The sequence below is a fragment of the Pyxicephalus adspersus genome, chromosome 6 (assembly GCF_032062135.1).
Source record: "Pyxicephalus adspersus chromosome 6, UCB_Pads_2.0, whole genome shotgun sequence".
Taxonomy (NCBI): Eukaryota; Metazoa; Chordata; class Amphibia; order Anura; family Pyxicephalidae; genus Pyxicephalus; species Pyxicephalus adspersus.
In genome coordinates, this window is record NC_092863.1 from 98,052,926 (window position 1) to 98,063,805 (window position 10,880).

The following is a 10,880-nucleotide window of genomic DNA, read 5'->3' on the forward strand; positions in this document are numbered from 1 at the left end:
TTTTTAATTCTGGACCAGATCCATTCCAAGTTACTGATACTGATGAAAGTGTATCCTCTCCAGCCTTGGATAGCTTTAATAAATCAGGCCCATTCTCTCAAACATTCCCTGTTTCAATGGCTGTAATTGATTCACCACCTGGGAATTTTTGAGGATATGTCAGACTTCTTGTTTTATTAATATTATTTTTATTAATAAACAGTATTTATTTAGCGCCGTCAATTTGGGCAGCGCTGTACATTAAGTAGGGGTTGCAAATGACAGACAGATGCAGACATTGACACAGGAGGAGGAAAGGACCCTGCCCTGAAGAGCTTACAATCTAAGAGGTGAGGCAAGTATCACACAAAAGGAGGGGGATATGGAATGGTGGGTGAGCAGTGAGGGTGTTAAAAAACAAAAGAAGATGGGAAGGCAAGTTTGAAAAAATGGGTTTTAAGGTCTCTTTTAAATGAGCAGAAAGAAGGATGGCTCAGGGGTTAGCACTATGGCCTTTGCAGCACTAGGTCCCAGGTTCGGTTCCCAGCTAGGACATTATCTGCATGGAGTTTGCAGGTTCTCCCTGTGTCTGCATGGGTTTCCTCCCACATCCCAAAAAAAAACATGCAGTTAGGTTAATTGGCTTCTCCCTAACAATTGACCTTAGACTACATTAATCACATATGACTATGATAGGGAAATTAGATTGTGAGCTCCTTTGAGGGACAGTTAGTGACATGACTTTGTACAGCACTGCATAATATGATGGTGCTATATAAATACTGTATGATAAAAGGATGGAATAGGATATGGAAGACCATTCCAGAGAGTTGGAGCAGCTCTAGAAAAGTCCTAGAGCCCTCAGAGTCACCCCCATTACAACCAAAATATTTCTATGTTCACCTTTTTTCACTAGCAGTTCTTCATTGCCTATTGTGTTTTTCTAATAAATATATACAATCTTCTGCTCACAAAGATTAATACAAGTTTGCAAAACATTACTAGTACTGTTTTTCCTACTTCCACACCAACTTTAAATGTGCATTAAAAAAATAATACTGTTTCAAATAATTTTCCCTTTAAGTTTGATGCCTTAAATAATTTACAGTATAGTTGTACATCATGTTGCAGGGAATGTTCTACGACTGGTAAATTGATCAGGATCGAAGGATAAATGATTGGAGTCAAATATATGAAATCTAGAGTAAAACTCTGTGTCATTCTACACCAGCAGTCGCCAACTGGTGGTCCGTAGGAAAATTTTGGTGGTCGGCGGCTCTGGCCCGTGCGCCCATGTCCCCTAAACGGAGGAAGTTTAGGGCAGTGGTGTTAATACTTAGTGATGTCTTTTCCAATTGAACTTGTAAACTATTTCAGGTGCCCTCAAAGTGCAGCAACCCCCAGCTGACTGTACCAGACTGTCAGAGAGCGCTCCAGCAGTTTTAGCCGGGTATGATTGTTATGCACAAAGCTGTCAGTCTAATACTGGAACTATAACAGAGTTGGAGGGCACAGTAAAAATATTGATGGCTTCATTAGTATGATGATGATTCCTTTTTGCTCCAGTTACTGGACTAAAAGTCAGTGGTTGTCCAGTTTTTATTGTTTAAAGTGCATGTCAGACATTATTTTTCTACTCATCGAGTAGGGGGGCAATGGATCCAAGATCACAAGAGTAGTTGAACAAAATTATAACCTTCTAGTACATCCTTTCCCAACCTTTTCAACATGGGGGAACCTTTAGAAAACCTTTTAGGTCTTAGGGGAACCCCTGCCGATATTTAAAATATGCCCATCTCATGGGACATTAGCCTGGTCTATAGGAAGAATGCCTCCTATATTGCTGGCCATTGGGAAGAATGTCACCCTTACATATAGCCCAAAAGTGGGTTAAGAGGTACAAATTGATCATATCTAAAGGAACCCTGAGCAATCTCTGTAGGAACCCTGGTTGAGAAACACTGTTTTAGGAAGTAGACAGGTCACCTATATCTATTTAGCTGTGTATTTCATTATTTTGCAGCCTAAAGCCTAAAGCAGACCTAAACTTAAAGACAGAATTAGAGCGCAAAGCCTCTCGGGATACCTACATGACTCATCCTCACTCATCTCACCCTCTTGGCTGATGTTGCGCGTGCCCTGATTTCAGGCATGCCCAGAATGACTCCTTTCTTTAACAGAGAAAAAAACTGCTGATCTCACGCATGCACTGTGGGATCGGCAATCTTTTTACCCACTTATATTACCCAATCGCGTGCCTGCACAGTGCGAGAACGGGTGAGGTAGGAAGAAGAACCCAAGAAGGGAGAAGAAGATGTCGGTGCCCCAGTGCTTCCTTTGCGCTGAGCCGAAGACGGATACCGAGACAACGTGGGACCCAAACCAATAAAGGTAAGTGTGTTATTTTTATTTTGAGTTTAGTTCCACTTTCAGTTGCGAAATAAACAACATTTTAAAAGAAGTTCCAAAAAAACAGAATTACTAAAACAAAGCATGAGCCCTTTATTCCTAAATAGTTAAATAGTTGTGAAATTTTGGCAATTGTTCATTAATCCGTCATCTTCTTTATTGCCAGTTATATTTTCCATTAACATAAAAACAAGGGCTTCCTGCTTAGTAAATGTTATCTTTGAGAAACAGTAACAGCAACACAAAGAATTTAGACGTCATATTTTCAGGCATGTATTATGCCTAATATGAAATATGACAAAAATATGGAAAAAGGGATGCTCGTGGCTCAACCAGGACACTGGTTCTGCACAGAGTTTGCTCTCCCTATGTTCACGTGGGTTGTCTCTGGGCACTCAGGTTTCCCCCATGCTTCCAAAAAAAATATGTAATTACTTTGTTTGGTTTCCCCAGATATAGGCCTAGATGTAGGCATAGTTCAATAAATACACACATATACATACGAGGGGGTGCTGAGAAGTTCCCAGAAAGAGGAGAGCCAGAGTTATGAAATAAGACATTTATTCCACATACTCCCCCCTTAGACTGATGTACTTGGTACAATGTAGTTGCAGCTTTTCTAGACCGTTCAAATAAAATTCCTTTAGTTGGGCAGCAAGTCAGCTCTCAGCAGCATCTTTGACGTCAGAAATGTCCTCAAAACGTTACCTCTTCAGGTGTTTCTTCAAATTCGGGAACAGATAATAGTCCGAAGTGGCCAGGTCAGGTGAGTAGGGGAGATGATGGACCAATTGGAAACCCAGGGTGTTCAATTCGGCAGCCACATCGTTGGACGTGTGCGCAGGTGCATTGTCCTACAAAAAAGGATCCCTTTGGTCAACTTTCCACAGCGTTTCGTCCTAAATGCCTACTTCATCTGGTCCAGGAGGTTATCATAATACTGTCCAGTGATACTAGAGCCCTGAGGTAGGTAGTCCACCAACAGAATACCGTCTTTGACCTAGAAAATGGACGCCGTGACTTTTTTAGACTATTTCTGGGTTCGGAACTTCTTTGGCCACGGGGAACTGCTGTGGCGCCATTCCTTTGACTGTTCCTTGATTTCAGGATCATAAATGTGGAGCCAGGTTTCATCCTCAGTCCCTAACCTAGCCAAAAAGTCCTGTGCAGCTTCAAAATGGGCCAAAACAGCTTTGGATGCTTCAACTCGTTCCTTCTTCTGATCACTTTTCAAACATTTCCGCACCCACTTGCGCATGTCTAGGAAAGGGGTGATAACAAACCCAACATGCTCCCGTGAGATGTCAGGTATCTGGGTGATCTTTTTTGCAGATATTCGCCAGTCCTCAATAATCAGCTCATGGACATCGCAGGTTGCCGGGACAGTTGAGGTTGGGAGGCGCCCACTGCGGGGCTCATCTTCATCGGTGAAATGCCGAGTCTTGAAATGAGCTATCCAGGTTTTGACAGTGCTGTAGGAAGGACACTTCTCCCCCAGTGTTTGTGACATCTCAGTGAGAATGTCCCTTGCTGACTTCCCTGGAGAAACAAAAAGTCATGACGGCCCGTAACTCCAACGGCGTGAAACTTGCTTCTTCCTCTGCCATCACAGCTCCTCACTAAAAGTAAAAACAGATTTAGAAATTGCAAAGACCTGATATTTGCACAGTTACATACTAAGATATTATGCTGTCATATGCCACCACACTCATTTTTCTATTTCATCTGGAAGGGGGCAAAGCCAGGAACTTCTCAGCATCCCCTCATAAATATATATATTCATGTTTTGCTTTTTCTTCCCCCAACACTGAAAGTTCCCCATCTAAAAAAATAGGTAATTAGGTTGTTTGGTTTACCCAGAAATAGGCCTAGTGTAGAAAACAAGAAGCAAAACCAAAATGAGACATGACATGCCAGCTGCTGGGTACAATATGGATGCATGATAATAAGAATAAGAATAAAACTAATAAAAAAAAACTATAAAAATAAATAAAACTAAAAAAAAGGAATTTAGTTTAAAAGCAATTTAAAAAAGAAAAGAAAGAGAGTCAATAAAAGAAATAGAAACCGTAGTAACTGCTATAGTGGTGACCTTACTATAGCATCAGCTGTAAATTACAGTGAACCTGTATCCTAATGACCACCTAATGCCAACCACCCTTTCCCCCTATGTAATGTTTTGAAAAGCCATAAAATGTTAACCACCTGCAAGGGAAAAATACTTAGGGCTGCTTTAGTGGGTAGTTATGTATTTTTATGTATCTTTCTTCATGATGGCATGTCAGTGTTTAATGCAGGACAGGGTTCGGTTGGGTTTCTCGTTGACTTATTATATTAGAGGGTGGGCTGTTCAAGAAGGGGTAACAGTTTATTTTTCTTACATAAAGATTTAAGATGTAAGATTTTTTTTTGGTTTGATATTTAATTGCATTTTTGTTACCATATTGTTTAAATTAATTTAAAATATAATGAGCTTTAAGTTTGCATGCAGTTGCTTGGTTTAACATATGCTTGCTTGGGATTATACTTTGACCTTATAAAGTCTGAGCACATAGCAATTTACCTCTCATATGATCCTTTTTATGATTTCTCGAAGTAATATAGGTTTTCCAATAGACCTGCAGTGGAATTACCTAACCAAAAGAACATTATTATGGTGGATTTACAGCATTGCATTCTCGCTTGATTAAAATGAATAGAAACTCGAAGCCAATGTGCAATACGATGCACACTGAACATATTGCAAGGAGCACAGACATGTGCGTTAATGCAATTCCCATTATTTCAATGAAAAGCACATTAGGGGTGCAAACATATAGCTGGAAATCCCACCCCCTTGTGTTTTTGTGGAGCATAACAGATTTAAGGAAATGTTCAAACTGGGTTTTAAGAAGCTTTGCTGTGTTATTATTACTCTCTGAAATGTTCTTTCTCATCTCTCCTCCAATGACCTACTAATGACTTCCTCACTCATAACCTCCTCACACACACAGCTCCAAGACTTTTCTAGAGCTACCCCGACTCTGTGGAATGGTTTTCCATGTACCATTCTGCTTGCTCTTACTTTCTGCTCATTTAAAAGAACCTCTAAAACCCATCTTTTCAAACAAATTAGTGTTTGTGCACCTTACATGTTTGGTTCTTCTAGGATTGGCCATTGGTTATCTAAATGTCAAGTACTGCAGTGTACATACACCTGCCCTTTGGCTTCAGTACCCTTCAAAGGAGAGCATAAGAGTCAATGTGTGCATTGCTACAGTGTAGGTAATATGGTAAGATTTTGATAATTTGCAGGGTCATCCTGCTTGGCTGGAACTCCGCAGCAGAAGCCACACTCATATGAGGTTTTCAGATTGTTGCAGTCATGCATTTGGACTGATTGCCCACCAATTACGGATGTTGCCTACTGGACAAAAAGGGTCTGATTTAATAACCTCCTGGATGGTTAATTTCTGTCTGGATTTATATGTTTAAAAGCAGTACATTGTCTTTCCTGAAAATTTATTTTAGAGTAAAATATAATAGTATGAGTATAATAAAGTGTGAAACACAAAATCATGTCAAAATAATAAGTTAAACAAATAATAAAAATAATTATAAATTTAATAATAAACTTTGACATGATTTTATGTTTCAAACTTTATTATACTCATACTAATATATTACAGGTTGACAATCAAAAATCTGGTCATCGATAATCCGGTTCCTTCAGTTTTCCGGCATCAGTTTCAGATCGCATTTTCAATACAGGGAGTGTAGTACACTGTTTGGCCCCTAATGTTTTGATGGTGCTGTTCTGCAGAAACAGCTTGCTTGCTAAACTAAATACACGTTGAGACGTCCCTGCTGCCTGCTCCCTGGAACTGTGCCAGATGTCTGCAGGTGCTGCGAGAGGAAGACGGGCCTGTGTGTGGAGGTGAGTATAAAAAAAAAATGCCAAAATTTTCATAAATCCGGCACTCCTTAGGTCGGATTTTTGATTGTAAACCTGTATACTGTAAAATAATTTTATTATGAAAGACAATGTACTGCTTTTAGACATATAAAATCAGTGTATTGCATTCAATACAGTTATTTTGTATTGAATGCAATACAAAATAATTTGAAATTCTTGCCTTGCCCCTAGCGACGGCTGAACCCACCGAGGTCACAGAGAACTCCTGGGTAACATCAGCGCACTCGCCAGGGGACAGATCAATGACGAGGACGTGACCAGAGGATGGCAGGACACTGGAGGACGCCAGAGGGCGCCGATGGGACCAGGTAAGCCTTTATTTTTTTGGCTATCCCGAGTCACACTTGAATTTACTGCTTGGGAGGTTGAAGCTCTCCCAGATTGGAGAAGATAGACTATCAAGGTAGGACCAGATCAATAGATCTGGTTTAGGATTGAAAAGATTTGCCATTTTTTCAGGTTTGCTGGATGAACCAGGTTCTCCCATGATAGTCTACCGTCTAGAGTCTGGGAGATCTTTAATTATTCAGGCCCATAAGTGAAAATAGAGTCCAGTGTTCTCCTCAGCTCCTTGGGGGAATAATAGAAAGACAATATGGTGCATACTAAGGGGACAGACATTACAAATATAGAACAAAGTATTGGTGGGCTGTAGAAAGCGACTACAATTATAGGGCTTTGCTGGATACCTGTGGTGCAAACAGCTGGGAAAAGTACATTTGTTTTTTGTGCTGCCACCCATTTTTTCACCACCTTGCTGAAAACAATTTTGGGGAGAACACTGGAGTCCAGTGATTTCAACAATCTCTTCTGGAGCATTCTGCAAATGAGTATTTACTAGATAAATGCAAGAAGCAAAGCTAAAATAAAAAATGGAATTCATTTAGTTAAAGTTGTAAAAAAAAGTTTGAACAAAGCAGTGGATATCAGTGATGTGGAAACAGAAAATAATTTAGAGCATTTGTAGTTGGATCATGAAATCTCTTTTGGTTGTCTTTGTTCTTCCATCACAGACTTGAGTTTTATTTAATTATCTCCCGCTGTGTAAAAAGTTTCTAATTATAATGAAGCTCTTAAAAATGTTGTGATTTGCTGTGGTTGAATTGTTAATTGTGTGGGAAAGTTTTCTCAGCCTCATTTGTAGTGCATGATAATCCAGAGCCAAAGTAAACAAGAAATGAATCACAGTAAACGTATTTCCTTTGACTTGTTGCAGATAAATAAAATGCATTTTCCAGGATGGTTGAGTTGTTCCATTGACAATAGAAACACATGCAGATAAATGATTTCTGTTCAGCTCCACCTTTATAGTAATTTGATATTGATCCGTGTAAAGAATGCATCAGATTTGGAACAAAGCATCAGACATAAAAGTAAAAGTTGTCTGTAATGACCCTGGGCTCTGATATTTATATATGTCTAGTGTTCTCCCCAGCTCCTTTTAGCTGGGCGCACCACCCGGCACTTTTGAATAACCACCCAGCTGTCCCTATCTCTTTACCTGATCAGATTGCCTTAAACTACTTACACACACCAGAATATTGCTTCCCGAGAAAAAAGTTGTGATTGTCTCAAGGAAAAATCTAGCATGCGTACAGAGGCCCCCCTGATATCCTTCTTCAATCCAACATAGTACATTGATAAACAACTGGGGGCATCTATTGTATTTTCCTAAGAGGGTAAGTGTCACACTTGGGGAAACATGGCCGCTAGGGGGTGCTATGGCTTGCAAAAAAAGTGAGCCTGGAGAAGGGCCAAGGTGCAGAGTCTAAGCAGTAACCAAGTCTTCTCCAGAACCCTTAGCGGTGAGGATGTGGTCATGCCAGGTTGCGGTGCTTGGGCACACCAGGATGGGCAGCGTGATACACAGTACCAAATCACTAAGCAGAATGGAGCACAACAGGGCACCTAAATAACCCAAATACTTTGTTGAGCAAACATAGCTATATAAAAACTATATTTAGTTTATATATATGTAGCAATCCTTACTTCTAGATAAGGGAGAGGATACACATTCATCAGTGAAGCTGGGTGATCCAGCAAACCTGCAATGGATTTCTTCTTCTTTCTGCTAGCAAATGTTTTGAACCTTGGACCTGATCTATTTCAAGTTTTCTGGATCACCCAGCTTCACTGAGAAATTGTATTCCCTCCAACCTTGGAGAGCTTTAATAAATCAGAGCCAATGTGTTATACAATTCACATTATTGCTCTGCAATCAGCATTATTGGCATATGAATATAGATCCCTAGCTGCATTCCTAAAAATCCATTCTGCATGCATTGCAATAAACTTGCAATTATTGATCTGCTCCAGATGCTACCAAGGCACTGGAGTTCACTGGAGGCGGAACCCATTTTTCTACCCTTTATGCTTCTATTGTCCTTTAAAGAACACCTCAGCCATCTGACATTTCATATTACTAATTTAAGTCCTTGCAGAAATCCTTGCTCCTATGTTGCAACTTTTAAAATAATAAGAAAGAAAGTGAGATTATGTGACCTAATTTTATAAGATGATGTTGTGAAACTTTAACAGGTTTAAGTTTTTAATGGAACACAAAACTTTAGTTGTATGCCACCTTAGGCCAGTTGCCCTTACCAGCTAGTTGCATTCATTTTAAATGGCACCCCAACACACCCTTGTGGTGCACGGCAGGCCATAAAATGAATAAATGCACCACATTGGTATGCAGACCATTTAAAACAAGCCCCCAATGATCTATGCAGTTGCAGACACTGTGGGGCAATTCATCCTCAAATTTGCTCTTGTCTGGTAATAGCTGCACACACAGTCTTATCTTATTTTTTTCTGTTTCCCAGCAATCACTTGGCAGAAATCTAAACATCTAGCTATGTAAACACAGGGCATCTGCACTAAAATGCCTAAATACTTGACTTGTCCATAACCTGTTCACTTGTTCACTTTAAACACTTCTAGCAAACTTCTACATTAAATTTAGAAAAACAACCCTAACCTATGCAGTGCATATAGTTTATTGACTATTACCCTTTGGGTGCTATTAGTCCATCTTTTATAATGCCCCGTGTTACTCCTAAAAGTAATTGTAATCACTGCTGGATTGTCAATCCCAAATCTATCTAGAATGACATCTATTACCTGATTTTGTACAGCACTCAAAATGTGTTGGGAAAAAAGTGATCATTAACACATCTTACCCCGATTACCCAGACCTTTGGCATACATCCCAGGCCCATGAGGTCAATAGGGTATTCCTACAGAAATACAGACATCCCCTGTCAGACATCACTGCCCTGGACAGTAAAAGTCTACGTATTAATGGAAGTTTTTAAAACGTTACGTTCCTAAAATAGAATTTCAGGCTGCAGTAACAAACATTTATATTCTTGTTGCTAGATCTACTTTACTAATATATATGCTAAATACTAAATATATAGTTCATAATATATTATGTAAGGGGGAACAGGCTCAACCAGTGGTAATCTGTGAATGAGACAGGACCACTTGGGAACCGTCGAAGCAGTTTTGTCTTGTGCTTTTATTGAGGGAGGTAACAAACAAATACAGTTAATGCAGGAAGGTTTTGTACAGTAAATCATAGTGTAAGAAAAACAAAACATCTGCTCATTCAAGCCATTAAATAAACTCAGGTCAGCTCATGCCTATCAGAGTGTGCTATAATAGATTTCCCAACTCAAACAAGCAATGGTCTGTCCATAGTCAGCCTTTTCACCCAGCAGCAGGTTCCCCCCGTAGCAAAGAAAAGGAGTCCAGAGAATCAGTGAGCCAACATACATCACGTGTACCTTTTAAGTGGTCTGACCATGGTAAGCCTTTTCACGCAGCAGCTTTCCATCCACAGCGTAGAAAAAGAGAGTCCAGACCATCAATAAGCTCACATACAGCAACTGTACATTTTTAGTGGTCGGATTACCCTGTATAAATATATACATGTTGCATATAGAGAACTCTCAATTCCCAATTATTCGCTTTGAGGTCATTACAAAGCACAAGAGGACAATCTTTGCATCTGGAGGAAAAGAAGTTTAAGCTCCGGATAAGGAAGGGATTCTTCACTGTAAGGTCTGTGAAAATGTGGAATCGGCTCCCTCAGGAAAGAGTTTCAGCAACTATTATAGATAAAAAGCTGGATGATTTCTAGAAGCATAGAATATAATTGGGTGTTAAAGTTTATAACAGAGACTGTTGAGGGAACATCCGACTGCCTCCCAGGATCAGGAAGAAATATTTTTTCCCCTGTTGGAGTAAATTGTACCCTGAGTTTTTTAGCCTTCCTCTGGATCAACTCAGTCTATAGGGTTTTATATCTGGGATATGTTTATTTCCCTAGAGGTTGAACTGGATGGTCTTGATGTCTTTCTATAACCTAGCTAACTATGTAGCTATAGTCAGGCTTTTCACCCAGGAGCAGGTTCACACCCATAGTATAGAAGAGCATCAGTAAGCTGACATATAAAAGACATGATATTATCTGAGTTTGAGTATAAGGTTTGGCTACCAAGTATCATTTTGACCTAGAAAGAGAGATTTAATC